The sequence below is a fragment of the Bubalus bubalis genome, chromosome 9, assembly GCF_019923935.1.
Source record: "Bubalus bubalis isolate 160015118507 breed Murrah chromosome 9, NDDB_SH_1, whole genome shotgun sequence".
Lineage (NCBI taxonomy): Eukaryota > Metazoa > Chordata > Mammalia > Artiodactyla > Bovidae > Bubalus > Bubalus bubalis.
The window spans coordinates 102,234,373-102,252,779 of record NC_059165.1 but is presented as its reverse complement, the minus strand read 5'-3'; the positions used below and the strand labels follow the sequence as shown (position 1 = coordinate 102,252,779).

The 18,407-nt window shown below is 39.4% G+C and overlaps 1 pseudogene; it reads right to left on the bottom strand.

Annotated features, from left to right (window-relative positions):
* Window positions 1-16,606: 16,606 nt before the first annotated feature.
* Window positions 16,607-18,147, bottom strand: LOC112586998 (annotated as a pseudogene).
* Window positions 18,148-18,407: the final 260 nt, after the last annotated feature.

The window sequence follows — 18,407 nt, the reverse complement described above, 5'->3', positions numbered from 1 at the left end:
TGGAAGGGATGGAAGAGGTGTAATGATGGGAATGATGGACTTGATAGCTGGATGAGCTGGGATCTGGGGGATGCTTTGTGGTTGGGATGGCATCAAAGCCCTGGCTAATTTGGATGCTCTGCCTCAGCCTCCTTAGACAGGGAGTGTTGGTTAAGCTTTGCCATCATTGTTCCGTGGGCGTTTGGCTCTGTTATGTCCTTCCTCTTCTATTCTTTTTCAGCTTTAATTTTATTTCACTTTTCAGTTCAATTCAATTTACTTTTATTTTATTTAAAAAAGTAAATTAAAAATACGATTTTAAAGGTTACTCTCCATTTATAGTTATTACAAAATCTTGGCTATATTCCCCGTGTTGTACAACCCATTCTTTTTTTTTTTTAATTTTATTTTATTTTTAAACTTTACATAATTGTATTAGTTTTGCCAAATATCAAAATGAATATGCCACAGGTATACATGTGTTCCCCATCCTGAACCCTCCTCCCTCCTCCCTCCCCATACCATCCCTCTGGGTCGTCCCAGTGCACCAGCCCCAAGCATCCAATATCGTGCATCGAACCTGGACTGGCAACTCATTTCACACATGATATTTTACATGTTTCAATGCCATTCTCCCAAATCTTCCCACCCTCTCCCTCTCCCACAGAGTCCATAAGACTGTTCTATACATCAGTGTCTCTTTTGCTGTCTCGTACACAGGGTTATTGTTACCATCTTTCTAAATTCATATATATGCATTAGTATACTGTATTGGTGTTTTTCTTTTCTTTTTTTTTTAATTTTTAATTTTATTTTATTTTTAAACTTTACATAATTGTATTAGTTTTGCCAAATATCAAAATGAATCCGCCACAGGTATACATGTGTTCCCCATCCTGAACCCTCCTCCCTCCTCCCTCCCCATTCCATCCCTCTGGGTCGTCCCAGTGCACCAGCCCCAAGCATCCAGTATCGTGCATCGAACCTGGACTGGCAACTCGTTTCATACATGATATTTTACATGTTTCAATGCCATTCTCCCAAATCTTCCCACCCTCTCCCTCTCTCACAGAGTCCATAAGACTGTTCTATACATCAGTGTCTCTTTTGCTGTCTCGTACACAGGGTTATTGTTACCATCTTTCTAAATTCCATATATATGCGTTAGTATACTGTATCGGTGTTTTTCTTTCTGGCTTACTTCACTCTGTATAATAGGCTCCAGTTTCATCCACTTCATTAGAACTGATTCAAATGTATTCTTTTAATGGCTGAGTAATACTCCATTGTGTATATGTACCACAGCTTTCTTATCCATTCATCTGCTGATGGACATCTAGGTTGCTTCCATTCCTGGCTATTATAAACAGTGCTGCGATGAACATTGGGGTACACGTGTCTCTTTCCCTTCTGGTTTCCTCAGTGTGTATGCCCAGCAGTGGGATTGCTGGATCATAAGGCAGTTCTATTTCCAGTTTTTTAAGGAATCTCCACACTGTTCTCCATAGTGGCTGTACTAGTTTGCATTCCCACCAACAGTGTAAGAGGGTTCCCTTTTCTCCACACCCTCTCCAGCATTTATTACTTGTAGACTTTTGGATCGCAGCCATTCTGACTGGTGTGAAATGGTACCTCATAGTGGTTTTGATTTGCATTTCTCTGATAATGAGTGATGTTGAGCATCTTTTCATGTGTTTGTTAGCCATCTGTATGTCTTCTTTGGAGAAATGTCTATTTAGTTCTTTGGCCCATTTTTTGATTGGGTCATTTATTTTTCTGGAGTTGAGCTGTAGGAGTTGCTTGTATATTTTTGAGATTAGTTGTTTGTCAGTTGCTTCATTTGCTATTATCTTCTCCCATTCTGAAGGCTGTCTTTTCACCTTGCTAATAGTTTCCTTTGATGTGCAGAAGCTTTTAAGGTTAATTAGGTCCCATTTGTTTATTTTTGCTTTTATTTCCAATATTCTGGGAGGTGGGTCATAGAGGATCCTGCTGTGATGTATGTCAGAGAGTGTTTTGCCTATGTTCTCCTCTAGGAGGTTTATAGTTTCTGGTCTTACATTGAGATCTTTAATCCATTTTGAGTTTATTTTTGTGTATGGTGTTAGAAAGTGTTCTAGTTTCATTCTTTTACAAGTGGTTGACCAGATTTCCCAGCACCACTTGTTAAAGAGATTGTCTTTAATCCATTGTATATTCTTGCCTCCTTTGTCAAAGATAAGGTGTCCATATGTGCGTGGATTTATCTCTGGGCTTTCTATTTTGTTCCATTGATCAATATTTCTGTCTTTGTGCCAGTACCATACTGTCTTGATAACTGTGGCTTTGTGGTAAAGCCTGAAGTCAGGTAGGTTGATTCCTCCAGTTCCATTCTTCTTCCTCAGGATCGCTTTGGCTATTCGAGGTTTTTTGTATTTCCATACAAATTGTGAAATTATTTGTTCTAGCTCTGTGAAGAATGCTGTTGGTAGCTTGATAGGGATTGCATTGAATCTATAGATTGCTTTGGGTAGTATACTCATTTTCACTATATTGATTCTTCCAATCCATGAACATGGTATATTTCTCCATCTGTTAGTGTCCTCTTTGATTTCTTTCACCAGTGTTTTATAGTTTTCTATATATAGGTCTTTAGTTTCTTTAGGTAAATATATTCCTAAGTATTTTATTCTTTCCGTTGCAATGGTGAATGGAATTGTTTCCTTAATTTCTCTTTCTGTTTTCTCATTATTAGTGTATAGGAATGCAAGGGATTTCTGTGTGTTGATTTTATATCCTGCAACTTTACTATAGTCATTGATTAGTTCTAGTAATTTTCTGGTGGAGTCTTTAGGGTTTTCTATGTAGAGGATCATGTCATCTGCAAACAGTGAGAGCTTTAACTTCTTCTTTTCCAATTTGGATTCCTTTTATTTCTTTTTCTGCTCTGATTGCTGTCGCCAAAACTTCCAAAACTATGTTGAATAGTAATGGTGAAAGTGGGCACCCTTGTCTTGTTCCTGACTTTAGAGGAAATGCTTTCAATTTTTCACCATTGAGGATAATGTTTGCTGTGGGTTTGTCATATATAGCTTTTATTATGTTGAGGTATGTTCCTTCTATTCCTGCTTTCTGGAGAGTTTTTTTTTTTTTTATCATAAATGGATGTTGAATTTTGTCAAAGGCTTTCTCTGCATCTATTGAGATAATCATATGGTTTTTATTTTTCAATTTGTTAATGTGGTGTATTACATTGATTGATTTGCAGATATTGAAGAATCCTTGCATCCCTGGGATAAAGCCCACTTGGTCATGGTGTATGATCTTTTTAATGTGTTGTTGGATTCTGATTGCTAGAATTTTGTTCAGGATTTTTGCATCTATGTTCATCAGTGATATTGGCCTGTAGTTTTCTTTTTTTGTGGCATCTTTGTCAGGTTTTGGTATTAGGGTGATGGTGGCCTCATAGAATGAGTTTGGAAGTTTACCATCCTCTGCAATTTTCTGGAAGAGTTTGAGCAGGATAGGTGTTAGCTCTTCTCTAAATTTTTGGTAGAATTCAGCTGTGAAGCCTTCTGGACCTGGGCTTTTGTTTGCTGGAAGATTTTTGATTACAGTTTCAATTTCCGTGCTTGTGATGGGTCTGTTAAGATTTTCTATTTCTTCCTGGTCGAGTTTGGAAAGTTGTACTTTTCTAAGAATTTGTCCATTTCTTCCACGTTGTCCATTTTATTGTCATATAATTGTTTATAGTACTCTCTTATGATCCTTTGTATTTCTGTGTTGTCTGTTGTGATCTCTCCATTTTCATTTCTAATTTTATTGATTTGATTTTTCTCCCTTTGTTTCTTGATGAGTCTGGCTAATGGTTTGTCAATTTTATTTATCCTTTCAAAAAACCAGCTTTTGGTTTTGTTGATTTTTGCTATGATCTCTTTTGTTTCTTTTGCATTTATTTCTGCTCTAAGTTTTAAGATTTCTTTCCTTCTACTAACCCTGGGGTTCTTCATTTCTTCCTTTTCTAGTTGCTTTAGGTGTAGAGTTAGGTTATTTATTTGACTTTTTTCTTGTTTCTTGAGGTGTGCCTGTATTGCTATGAACTTTCCCCTTAGGACTGCTTTTACCGTGTCCCACAGGTTTTGGGTTGTTTTGTTTTCATTTTCATTCGTTTCTATGCAAATTTTGATTTCTTTTTTGATTTCTTTTGTGATTTGTTGGTTATTCAGCAGTGTGTTGTTCAGCCTCCATGTGTTGGAATTTTTAATAGTTTTTCTCCTGTAATTGAGATCTAATCTTACTGCATTGTGGTCAGAAAAGATGCTTGGAATGATTTCTATTTTTTTGAATTTGCCAAGGCTAGCTTTATGGCCCAGGATGTGATCTATCCTGGAGAAGGTTCCATGTGCACTTGAGAAAAAGGTGAAATTCATTGTTTTGGGATGAAAAGTCCTATAGATATCAATTAGGTCTAACTGGTCTATTGTATTGTTTAAAGTTTGTGTTTCCTTGTTAATTTTCTGTTTAGTTGATCTATCCATAGGTGTGAGTGGGGTATTAAAGTCTCCCACTATTATTGTGTTACTGTTAATTTCTCCTTTCATACTTGTTAGCATTTGTCTTACATACTGCGGTGCTCTCGTGTTGGGTGCATATATATTTATAATTGTTATATCTTCTTCTTGGATTGATCCTTTGATCATTATGTAGTGACCTTCTTTGTCTCTTTTCAAAGCCTTTGTTTTAAAGTCTATTTTATCTGATATGAGTATTGCTACTCCTGCTTTCTTTTGGTCCCTATTTGCATGGAAAAATCTTTTTCCAGTCCTTCACTTTCAGTCTGTATGTGTCCCCTGTTTTGAGGTGGGTCTCTTGTAGACAACCTATGTAGGGGTCTTGTTTTTGTATCCATTCAGCCAGTCTTTGTCTTTTGGTTGGGGCATTCGACCCATTTACGTTTAAGGTAATTATTGATAAGTATGACCCCGTTGCCATTTACTTTATTGTTTTGGGTTTGTGTTTATACACCGTTTTTGTGTTTCCTGTCTAGAGAATATCCTTTAGTATTTGTTGGAGAGCTGGTTTGGTGGTGCAGAATTCTCTCAGCTTTTGCTTGTCTGAAAAGCTTTTGATTTCTCCTTCATACATGAATGAGATCCTTGCTGGGTACAATAATCTGGGCTGTAGGTTATTTTCTTTCATCATTTTAAGTATGTCTTGCCTTTCCTTCCTGGCTTGAAGAGTTTCTATTGAAAGATCAGCTGTTATCCTTATGGGTATTCCCTTGTGCGTTATTTGTTTTTTTTCCCTTGCTGCTTTTAATATTTGTTCTTTGTGTTTGATCTTTGTTAATTTGATTAATATGTGTCTTGGGGTGTTTTGCCTTGGGTTTATCCTGTTTGGGACTCTCTGGGTTTCTTGGACTTGGGTGATTATTTCCTTCCCCGTTTTAGGGAATTTTTCAACTATTATCTCCTCAAGTATTTTCTCATGGTCTTTCTTTTTGTCTTCTTCTTCTGGGGCCCCTATGATTCGAATGTTGTAGCGTTTAATATTGTCCTGGAGGTCTCTGAGATTGTCCTCATTTCTTTTAATTCGTTTTTATTTTATCCTCTCTGATTCATTTATTTCTACCATTCTATCTTCTAATTCACTAATCCTATCTTCTGCCTCTCTTATTCTACTATTTGTTGCCTCCAGAGTGTTTTTAATTTCACTTATTGCATTATTCATTATATATTGACTCTTTTTTATTTCTTCTAAGTCCTTGTTAAACCTTTCTTACATCTTCTCAATCCTTGCCTCCAGGCTATTTATCTGTGATTCCATTTTAATTTCAAGATTTTGGATCAATTTCACTATCATTATTCAGAATTCTTTATCAGGTAGATTCCCTATCTCTTCCTCTTTTGTTTGGTTTGGTGGGCATTTATCCTGTTCCTTTATCTGCTGGCTATTCCTCTGTCTCTTCATCTTGTTTAAATTGCTGAGTTTGGGATGTCCTTTCTGTATTCTGGCAGTTTGTGGAGTTCTCTTTATTGTGGCGTTTCCTCGCCGTGTGTGGGTTTGTACAGGTGGCTTGTCAAGGTTTCCTGGTTAGGGAAGCTTGTGTTAATGTTCTGGTGGATGGAGCTGTATTTCTTCTCCCTGGAGTGTAATGAAATGTCCAGTAATGAGTTATGAGATGTCTATGGTTTTGGGGTGACTTTGGACAGCCTGTATCTTGAAGCTCAGGGCTGTGTTCCTTTGTTGCTGGAGAATTTGCTTGGTATGTCTTGCCCTGGAATTTGTTGGCCCTTGTGTGGTGCTTGGTTTCAGTGTCGGTATGGAGGCGTTTAATGAGCTCCTGTCAATTAATGTTCCTTGGAGTCAGGAGTTCCCTGGAGTCAGGGTTTGGACTTAAGCCTCCTACTTCCAGTTATCGGTCTTATTTTTACAGTAGTTTCAAAACTTCTCCTTCTATACAGCACCATTAATAAAACATCTACGTTAAAGATGAAAAGTTTCTCTACTGTGAGGGTCACTCAGAAAGGTTCACAGCATTACATGGAGAAGAGAAGAGGGAGGAGGGAGTTAGAGGTGACCCAAATGAGATGAGGTGGAATCAATAGTGGAGAGAGTGGGCTGGCCAGTAGTCACTTCCTTATGTGCACTCCACAACTGGACCGCTCAGAGATGTTCACAGAGTTATACAGAGAAGAGAAGAAGGAGGCAGGAGACAGAGGTGGCCAGAAGGATAAAAGGGGGAAATGAAACGGAGGGAGACAGATCCAGCCAGTAATCAGTTCCCTAAGTGTTCTCCACCATCTGGAATACACAGAAATTCACAGAGTTGGGTAGAGTAGAGAGGGGTTAGGGAGGAGATACAGGTGACCTGGTGGAGAAAATGGAGAGTCCAAAGGGGGAGAGATCAGTCAAGCCAGTAATCTCGCTCCCTAGTGAAAAATGGGTCCTGAAGATTGGGTTCTTAAAGGTACAAAATTGGTAACAAATACATAAAAGCAAAAATTAAAAATCTAGAGTAGAGTTTGGAATTTCAAAAATACGACGTTAATGAAAAGAAGAAGGAAAAGAAAGAGAGAAAAAATGAACAAAGAAAAACAAACAAGGTCGCAAAATTATAAAGAAACTACAGGTACAAAATTGATAACTAATACCAAAAAATAAAAATTAAAAATCTAGAGTAGAGTTTGGAATTTCAAAAATACAATGTTAAAAAAAAGAAGAAGAAAAATAAAGAGAGAAAACAAACAAACCAACAAAAACAATGTGGCAAAAATTATAAAGAAAATACAGGTACAAAATTGATATCAAATACCAAAAAGCATAAATTAAAAGTCTTGAGTAGAGTTTGGAATTGCAGATATATGATGTTATATAAAAGAAGAAGAGAAAGAAACAGAGGAAAAAAAAAGTCACAGAAATTATAAAAAAAAGTATAGGTACAAAATTGATAACATATACCAAAAGGCTAAAATTAAAAATCTAGAGCAGAGTTTGGAATTTCAAAAATACGATGTTAAAGAAAAGAAGAAGGAAAAGAAAGAGAGAAAAAACGAACAAAGAAAAACAAACAAGGTCGTGAAAATTATAAAGAAACTACAGGTACAAAATTGATAACTAATACCAAAAAGCAAAAATTAAAAATCTAGAGTAGAGTTTGGAATTTCAAAAATACAATGTTAAAAAAAAAGAAGAAAAATAAAGAGAGAAAACAAACAAACCAACAAAAACAATGTGGCAAAAATTATAAAGAAAATACAGGTACAAAATTGATATCAAATATCAAAAAGCATAAATTAAAAATCTTGAGTAGAGTTTGGAATTGCAGATATATGATGTTATATAAAAGAAGAAGAGAAAGAAACAGAGGAAAAAAAAAAGTCACAGAAATTATAAAAAAAACTACAGGTACAAAATTGATAACATATACCAAAAGGCTAAAATTAAAAATCTAGAGTAGAGTTTGGAATTTCAAAAATACAATGTTAAAGAAAAGAAGAAAAAGAAAAAAAAAACAAAACACGGTCAAAAAATCATAAAATATATATATGAAGTTTGCTGAAGAAGAAAAAAATAGGGTCTTTTTTTGTTTTGTTTTTTTTTGTTTTGTTTTTTTTTTTTTTTTGCAAAGCAATAGGTTATAAAAGTGAAAATTAAAGAACAATAGAGGACTTAAAATTTTTTAAAAAAAATTTAAAAAAGAAAGAAAGAAAGAAAGATTGATCGTAAAAATAGTAAAAATATATCTAGGTCTTTCTCTGGTTTTGTTGGAGTATTGTGGGTTCAGTTCATTTTTGGCTAGTTCCTTGGTCCGACTTATATTTCTCAAGATCTATAGACCCCTTCCTATATAGTCCGTAGTAACCACAGGGTTTTAATCTATTGCCTGTAGCTTCCAAGGCGTTTCCCTCTGTTATAGCCTTTTCTGTTTGCTGGTCTCTTCAGTGTCTGGTTTCTGCCCTGACACAAAGGGGATGGTGGAGGACACTATTTTTTTTTTTTTTTTTTAAATTTAGGCTCACTTGTTCAGCCGCGCTGTGGGGAGGGAGGGAGGGATGCTGCAAACAAATAACACTGGCGTGCGCTCGCAGTGCCTCAGCCACACTGGGTCTGCCCCCGCTCACGGCGCGTGTAGCCTCCCTGCCCACACTGCTCGGGCTCTAGGTTGTTCTGCCGGGAACAATCAGAGGCCGGCCCTGGGCTGAGCTCCCAGGTCCAAGCCGCTCAGGTTCAGGCACTCAGGTAGTCCTCAGAGGCGCAGACTCGGTTGGGCCTGCGTTTTGTGCTCTTCCCAGGTCCGAGCAGCTCAGGTGATGAGGTGTTTGGCGAGCGCCAATGCTGCGACTTATCGCCTCCCCGCCACTCGGTTATCTGGGTGTAAAACCAGTGCACCTTCTCAGGCAGATGTTGACCGTCCAGACAGTCCAAGAAGTTTTAGTTAGCAAAGAAGCCTGCTTACAGTTTTATAGATAGTGTCTCTCTGGGGCTGCGATTGCCCCCTTCCGGCTCTGGCTGCTTGTCACCGGAGGGGAAACGTCTGCAGCTGGCTTTCTCTGTTCAGTCCTTTGTTCCGTGCGTGGGCCTGGCGGTGTCTTAGGTTAGGGCTGGCTTTTCGCGTGGTAGATACCCCACAGTCTGGTTTGCTAGCCCAAATTATTTCGCTCAGGTAGCGCTCAGGACATTTGGGTTAGATTCTTACTCTAAGCGACACAGCCCGCGCCGCGCTTCCCTGCCCAGCCCCCGCTTGCTAATGGCGTGTGCAGGCGTCTGCGCTGCCTCTCCACTGGGGGAGTTACCGTAGGGCTCGCAATCTGCGATTTTTAATTGTTTATTTATTTTTTTCTCCCTGTTATGTTGCCTGCTGTGCTTCCAAAGCTCGGCACAGATTCGGCAGTGAGAAGGTTTCCTGGTGTTTAGAAACTTCTCTCTTTTTAAGACTCCCTTCCCGGGACGGAACTCCATCCCTCCCTCTTTTGTCTCTTTTTTTGTCTTTTATATTTTTTCCTACCTCCTTTCGAAGAGTTGGGTTGCTTTTCTGGGTGCCTGATGTCCTCTGCCGGCATTCAGAAGTTGTTTTGTGGAATTTGCTTGACGTTTAAATGCTCTTTTAATGAATTTGTGGGGGAGAAAGGGTTCTCCCCATCCTACTCCTCCGCCATCTTGGCTCCTCCCCCTGGGTCTTTGTTGTTGCATGGGCTTTTTCTCTAGTTGTGGTGAATGGGGGCTACTCTCTGGTTGGGGGTCTGAGGGCTTCCTGTAGCCTTGGCTTCTGTAGCTCTGGTTCCCAGGCTCTAGAACACAGGCTCAGTAGTTGTGGCACATAGGCTTAGTTGCTCTGTGGCATGTGGGATCTTCGTGGACCAGGGGAAGAAACTGTATCTCCTGCATTGGCAGGCAGATTCTTAATCACTGGACCACCAGGGAAGCCCTATAATATATTCTTATAGTCTGTCTTACACCCAATAGTTTGTACTTTCCTTCCCCATCACTATATTGCTCACCTCCTCTCCCCACTAGGAGCTTCCCTGATAGCTCAGTTGGTAAAGAATTTGCCTGCAATGCAGGAGACCCCGGTTTGATTCCTGGGCCAGGAAGATTGGCTGGAGAATGGATAGGCTACCCATTCCAGTATTCTTGGGCTTCCCTTGTGACTCAGTTGGTAAAGAATCCACCTGCAATTCGGGAGACCTGGGTTCCACCCCTGGGTTGGGAAGATCCCCTGGAGAAGGGAAAGGCTACCCACTCCAGTATTCTGGCCTAGAGAATTCCATGGACTTTATAGTCCATGGGGTTGCAAAGAGTCAGACACGACTGAGTGACTTTCACTTTCTTCCCACTAGTAATCATTAGTTTTTTTCTCTAAATCTGTGAGTCTGCATCTTTTTTATTTGTGGTATTTTTAAGATTCCACATATAAGGGCTGTCATATGTATATGTTTTTCTCTGACATTTCATTTAGCATAAAGCCCTATTTTATGTTAACAGCTGATATAAAATGTAATTCACACAGTGTATATATCCATACAATTCACCCATTTAAAGTGTACAATTAAATGGTTTTTTACTATATTTACAGAGTTGTGTGACTATCACCACAGTAAAATTTGGGACATTCCCGTCATCTCAAAGAGAAATTTTGTGCCCTTTAGCTATTTTCCTGAATTTCCCCCTTCCCCAAACTCCTATATTACAGGCCTAGGAAGCCATTTCTCTACTTTTTGTCTCTATCAACAAATTTCAAAGGGCTGTTAAAAGACAAATATTAAAAAGCCAAAACTTTAGAACTTGGATGAAAAACCTAGACAGTGTATTAAAAAAGAGACATCACTTTGCTGACAAGGGGTCTTATAAAGCTATGATTTTTCCTATAGTCATGTATGGATGTGAGAGTTGGACCATAAAGAAGGCGGAGCGCCGAAGAATTGATGCTTTTGAACTGTGGTGTTGGAGAAGGCTCTTGAGAGTCCCTTGGACTGCAAGGAGATCAAACCAGTCAATCCTAAAGGAGATCAGTCCTGAATATTCACTGGAAAGACAGATACTAAGTTGAGTTCCCATACTTTGACCACCAGATGTGAAGAGCTGATTCAGTGGAAAAGACCCCAGTACTGGGAAAGATTGAAGGCAGGAGGAGAAGAGGATGACAGAGGATGAGATGGTTGGATGGCATCACTGACTCAATGAACATGAGTTTGAGCAAGCTCTGAGAAATGGTGAAGGACAAGGAAGTCTGGTATGCTGCAGTCCATGGGGTCGCAAAGAGTTGGACATGATTGAGCACCTGAACAACAGCAAAACTTTAGAATTTGTAGAAGAAAGTAAAAAGAGTACCTTTATGTCCTATAGATCTTAGAGTTAGGGTTAAAGGATTTCTTTTTATAAAAATTTTTTAAAAAAATTTTTGGCTGGGTCTTTGTTACTGTGAGTGGGTTTTCTCTAGGCAGTGAGCAGGGGCTGCTCTTCTTGGCTGTGCTCAGGCTTCTCATTGTGGTGGCTTTTCCTATTGCAGAGCACAGGCTCTAGGCGTGTGGGCTCTGTAGCTGTGGTGTATGTGCTTAGTTGCCCTGTGGCATGTGGGATCTTCCTGGACTAGTGATTGAATCTGTGTCCCCTGCATTGGTAGGTGGATTCTCATCTACTGTACCACCAGGGAAGTCCAAATTTATTTTTTTTTAATTAATTTTTTTTGCATATAGTTGCTTTACAGTGTTATGGTAATTTCTACTGTACAGCAAAGTGAATCAGCCACATGTATACATATATCGCCTCTTTTTTGGATTTCCTTCCCCTTTAGGTCACCACAGAGCACTGAGTAGAGTTCCCTGTGCTATAGAGTAGGTTCTCATTCATTATGTCTTGCTCTGTGGGAATACTGTCCCTCTCTTTCTCTGCTTCTAAGTGCCTATTTCCGTCTCTCAGTGGTTGTCACTGTGTGTGTCTCTCTCTGAGTCCTGTTAGTCTATTTCCCCACGTAGCATAGTGTTTTTAAGCTTCATCTATGTTGTAGTGTGTATCAGTATGTCATTCCTTTTCATGGCCGAATAATATTCCATTCTATGGATGTATCTAATTTTGTTCATCCGTCCATTAATGGGTGTTTGGGTTGTTTCCACTTTTTGACTATTATGAATTATGCTGCTATAAACATTTGCATGTAAGTTTTTGTGTAGATGTATGTTTTCATTTCTCTTGAGTTTGTACCTGGGATTGGAATATTCAAACAATACTGAAATTGTTCAGCAAAGCTGGAACATTCTCTCCAAATGCTGTAGTTACCACGGAAAACAGTATGATGGCTCTCCCCAAAATTAAACTTAGAATTATCATTTGATCCAGCAATTTTACTTCCAGGTATATACACAAAAGAATTGAAAACAGGAACTTGAACGGATATTTGCACACCAGTGTTCATAGTAGTATTATTTACAATAGCCCAAAGGTGGAAACACTCAAATGGCCAGTGATGGATAAAAGGATAAAAAAGTGATGTGTCCATACAATGGAATATTATTCAGCCTTAAAAAGCAGGGAGATTCTGACACATGCTATGACACAGATGAACTTAAATGACATTATGCTAAATGAAATAAGCCAGACACAAAAGGACAGGTATTGTCCTTTGATTCCATTTATATGAGGTGCCTAGAATATTGACATTCATAGAGAAAAAAAATGTAGCATGGTGGGTACCAGGCACTGGAGGAGGAGGAATGTGGAGTTAGTGTTTAATGTATGCAGAGTTTCAGTCTGGGAAGCTGACAAAGTTCTGTAGATGGATGGTTACACAACAATGTGAATGTACTTAATACTGCTAAGCTGGACACCTAAAAATGGTTAAAATAGTAGATTTTACATTTTGTGTATTTGACCATAGTAACAAAATTTAAAAAACTGGAACATTTCCATTCCTCCAGTTCTTCTTTTTGTTTTGAGATAATTCAGGTGCAAGACCGGACAGTTTTTTGCCAAATCTCCATTTTTGCATGACTTACCCATTAGAAGCTGTTGTATATGTTGACTCATTCTACCAAATTGTTCTGTTACTGCTTTGTTCATTTAATTATATGTCTGAGTCATCTTTCTGTGTCGGTGCACAATGGAACACTCATTTCTGGTTTTCTTTAAAAAAATTTTTAATTGAAGAATAAGCTATATGCAGAAAAAGGGATAGGCCATGTGTGTAACTCAATGAATTTTCACACTGAACACAACCATGCAATCATGGACATGATCAAGGGAAAGAATGACCCCATCTCTCCGTCCCTGGAATTCTTCTGCTTCTTTTCTTGTCATCACTCTGACCTTGCCTTCCCAAACATTCTCTTAATATAAACATTATAGATGAAATTTACCTGTCTTTGGAACTTTATATGATTGGACTCACACAATATACTCTCCTTTGTCTGATTTCATTTACTAAACATTCTGTTTGCAAAATTCAGCTTTTTAAAAATTGAAGTATATATGATTTATTATATTGTGTTAGCTTCAAATATACAGCAAAATAATTTAGTTATACATACATATATATTTGCACATTTTTTTCTATTGTAGGTTATTAAAGATATTGAATAGTTACCTATCAGTTCAGTTCAGTCCAGTTCAGTCGTTCAGTCGTGTCTAACTCTTTGTGACCCCATGAATCACAGCATGCCAGGCCTCCCTCAGTTCAGTTCAGTTCAGTCGCTCAGTCGTGTCTGACTTTGCGACCCCATGAATTGCAGCACACCAGGCCTCCCTGTCCATCACCAACTCCCGGAGTTCACTCAAACTCACGTCCATCAAGCCGGTGATGCCATCCAGCCATCTCATCCTCTGTTGTCCCCTTTTCCTCCTGCCCCCAATCCCTCCCAGCATCAGAGTCTTTTCCAATGAGTCAACTCTTTACATGAGGTGGCCAAAGTACTGGAGTTTCAGCTTTAGCATCATTCCTTCCAAAGAACACCCAGGACTGATCTCCTTCAGAATGGACTGGTTGGATCTCGTTGCAGTCCAAGGGACTCTCAAGAGTCTTCTCCAACACCACAGTTCAAAAGCATCAATTCTTCAGCACTCAGTTTTCTTCACAGTCCAACTCTCACATCCATAACTGACCACTGGAAAAACCATAGCCTTGACTAGACGGACCTTTGTTGACAAAGTAATGTCTCTGCTTTTGAGTATGCTATCCAGGTTGGTCATAACTTTCCTTCCAAGGAGTAAGCGTCTTTTAATTTCATGGCTGCAATCACCATCTGCAGTGATTTTGGAGCCAAAAAAAATAAAGTCTGACACTGTTTCCTCTGTTTCCCCATCTATTTCCCATGAAGTGATGGGACTGGATGCCATGATCTTAGTTTTCTGAACGTTGAGCTTTAAGCCAACTTTTTCACTCTCCTCTTTCAGTTTCATCAAGAGGCTTTCTAGTTCCTCTTCACTTTCTGCTATAAGGGTGGTGTCATCTGCATATCTGAGGTTATTGATATTTCTCCCAGCAATCTTGATTCCAGCTTGTGTTTCTTCCAGCCCAGCATTTCTCATGATGTACTTTGCATATAAATTAAATAAGCAGGGTGACAACATACAGCCTTGATGAACTCCTTTTCCTGTTTGGAACCAGTCTGTTGTTCCATGTCCAGTTCTAACTATTGCTTCCTGACCTGCATATAGGTTTTTTCAAGAGGCAGGTCAGGTGGTCTGGTATTCCCATCTCTTTCAGAATTTTCCACAGTTTATTGTGATCCACACAGTCAAAGGCTTTTGCATAGTCAATAAAGCAGAAATAGATGTTTTTCTGGAACTCTCTTGCTTTTCCCAAGATCCAGCAGATGTTGGCAATTTGATCTCTGGTTCCTCTGCCTTTTCTAAAACCAGCTTGAACATCTGGAAGTTCATGATTCACGTATTGCTGAAGCCTGGCTTTGAGAATTTTGAGCATCACTTTACTAGCATGTGAGATGAGTACAATTGTGCAGTAGTTTGAGCATTCTTTGGCATTGCCTTTCTTTGGGATTGGAATGAAAACTGACCTTTTCCAGTCCTGTGGCCACTGCTGAGTTTTCCAAATTTGCTGACATATTGAGTGCAGCACTTTCATAGCATCATCTTTCAGGATTTGAAATAGCTCAACTGGAATTCCATCACCTCCACTAGTGTTCATAGTGATGCTTTTTAAGGCCCACTTGACTTCACATTCCAGGATGTCTGGCTCTAGGTGAGTGATCACACCATCGTGATTATCTGGGTCATGAAGATCTTTTTTGTACAGTTCTTCTGTGTATTCTTGCCACCTCTTCTTAATATCTTCTGCTTCTGTTAGATCCATACCATTTCTGTCCTTTATCGAGCCCATCTTTGCATGAAATGTTCCCTTGGTATCTCTAATTTTCCTGAAGAGATCTCTAGTCTTTCCCATTCTGTTGTTTTCCTCTATTTCTTTGCATTGATTGCTGAGGAAGGCTTTCTTATCTCTTCTTGCTCTTCTTTGGAACTCTGCATTCAGATGCTTATGTCTTTCCTTTTCTCCTTTGCTTTTTGCTTTTCTTTTCATGGCTATTTGTAAGGCCTCCCCAGACAGCCATTTTGCTTTTTTGCATTTCTTTTCCATGGAAATGGTCTTGATCCCTGTCTCCTGTACAATGTCACGAACCTCAGTCCATAGTTCATCAGGGACTATAGATCTAGCCCCTTAAATAGATAGATAGATCTAGATCTATCAGATCTAGTCCCTTAAATCTATTTCTCACTTCCACTGTATAATCATAAGGAATTTGATTTAGGTCATGCCTGAATGGTCTAGTGGTTTCCCCTACTTTCTTCAATTTAAGTCTGAATTTGGCAATAAGGAGTTCATGATCTGAGCCACAGTCAGCTCCCGGTCTTGTTTTTGCTGACTGTATAGAGCTTCTTCATCTTTGGCTGCAAAGAATATAATCAATCTGATTTTGGTGTTGACCATTTGGTGATGTCCATGTGTAGAGTCTTCTCTTGTGTTGTTGGAAGAGGGTGTTTGCTATGACCAGTGCATTCTCTTGGCAAAACTCTATTAGTCTTTGCCCTGCTTCATTCCGTATTCCAAGGCCAAATTTGCCTGTTACTCCAGGTGTTTCTTGACTTCCTACTTTTGCATTCCAGTCCCCTGTAATGAAAAGGACATCTTTTTTGGGTGTTAGTTCTAAAAGGTCTTGTAGGTCTTCATAGAACCATTCAACTTCAGCTTCTTCAACATTACTGGTTGGGGCATAGACTTGGATTACTGTGATATTGAATGGTTTGCCTTGGAAACGAACAGAGATCATTCTGTCATTTTTGAGATTGCATCCAAGTACTGCATTTCGGACTCTTTTGTTGACCATGATGGCTACTCCATTTCTTCTGAGGGATTCCTGACCACAGTAGTAGATATAATGGTTATCTGAGTTAAATTCACCCATTCCTGTCCATTTTAGTTAGCTGATTCCTAGAATGTCGACGTTCACTCTTGCCATCTCCTGTTTGACCACTTCCAATTTGCCTTGATTCATGGACCTAACATTCCAGGTTCCTATGTAATATTGCTCTTTACAGCATCAGACCTTGCTTCTATCACCAGTCACATCCACAGCTGGTTATTGTTTTTGCTTTGGCTCCATCCTTTCATTCTTTTTTTTTTTTTTTTAAAATCAGGGTATTTATTTTTTCTCCAAATTCCTGGTTTAATAAGGTCTTGTTTATTTTGAGAAAAAAGGTCCCAAACATCAGGCTGTTCACAAAAATAACCCACAGTATCAACTTTAGAAAACAAATCTTAAGACTATTACACTAGTTATTTTTCTAGAGGATGCATTTAACATGCCAACTCTCATTCACAAAAATACATTGTTACATTTGTGTTGAACAGCCCCACACAGCACTCTTATGTGGGGTATAACACACATACCTCTAACTCAAAGCTGCTCTCAGGTTCTACTCAACTAATGAGACTGCCTTTGTAGTTAGGGAAGGAACTATTGTATGAATGGAAAGAACTGTACTCCCTGTGTAACAAGAGATTATTTTGGAGACAGTTGATAAAAACCATACATCCTTTTTATTGTTAAGTCATAAAGAGGTATCAAAATTAAAAGCAAAATTACAGGGTAAGACTTAACGTAACTACTAGGAGGGTCAAAGGAAGTGAAAATGGGACTAGGCGCAGGGCAATATGAATTAATGAACATGGGAAGGACAAGGATGGGGAGAACAGTGAGCATGTGCTGAAGATACTAGGGGAGAGGATCTGGTGAAAATTTTGATCTTAGACAAGCGCCTAGGTAAAGAAATAATGGGACAAGATTTCTAAACCCCGCTATGTGCTTAAGAGTCATCCTCGCCTTGGCGCTGTCTCTGTCATCCTCTCCTTCCTCAGCCTCTTTTTCATCATCCTTCATCAACTCCAGCTCCTTGTTTGCTCTGTTCCTTTTCAATTTTTTCCAGTAAAGAATCCACTTTTTGTTTTATCTGGGTTAACTCCTTCTTAATGGTCTGAAGGTCATCTCCTTTCAACTTTCCAGACTTAGAAGAAGATCCCCGCTGTCCACTCTTAGAATTGAAGCCACTTTTGCCCCTTCATGAGGTGTTTCCTGATACACGCTGGCGTTTGAGGGCACTACAGCCCGAGCAATAGGAGGAGGTGGAGGAACACGTGCTGGGTAACTGTATATCCTGTCATAATAATCTCGTTGAAAGTCATAGTCCAAGTCAAAAGATGAGCTGAGTAGAGGGGACGGAGAAGGGTGTTCTGGTACTGACCCATACATCTCCGCTGTAGATCGTTTCACACCTGCTTTTCCTCGGTTCACTTTTGGCTCTGCAGCCAGATTAATATCTAAAACCTGGCCAGCAATCATTCTGCCATCCTCTCCTGCCACAGCAGCCCAGGCATTTCTCTCATTAACATACTGAACGAAGGCAAAGCCCTTATGAACAGAGCAACCCACGATTTTGCCGTATTTTGAGAAGATTGCCTCCATGTCAGATTTCTTGACCACAAGGGTATTGAGATTCCCGATGAATACACGGGAGTTCATGGAGCGAGGATCCGTCTTGTTGGTAACATTGCTGGCCATTGTCTTTGATGATACGGTGCCTCACAAAGCTGAAAAATGTAGCTGAAGATCAAAAAAAATCTCACAGGAGGGGGAAGGGAGAAGAGATTCGATTCTGAATCTCCTACCCCTGGATTCTACGTGGAGAAGCTGATTGCTGCTCGAGGTGGGCAACGCCCATCCTTTCATTCTTTCTGGAGTTATTTCTCCACTGATCTCCAGTAGCATATTGGGCACCTACTGACCTGGGGAGTTCCTCTTTCAGTATCCTATCATTTTGCCTTTTCATACTGTTCATGGGGTTCTCAAGGCAAGAATACTGAAGTGGTTTGCCATTCCCTTCTCCAGTGGACCACATTCTCAGGCCTCCCTATCCATCACCAACTCCTGGAGTTTACTCAAACT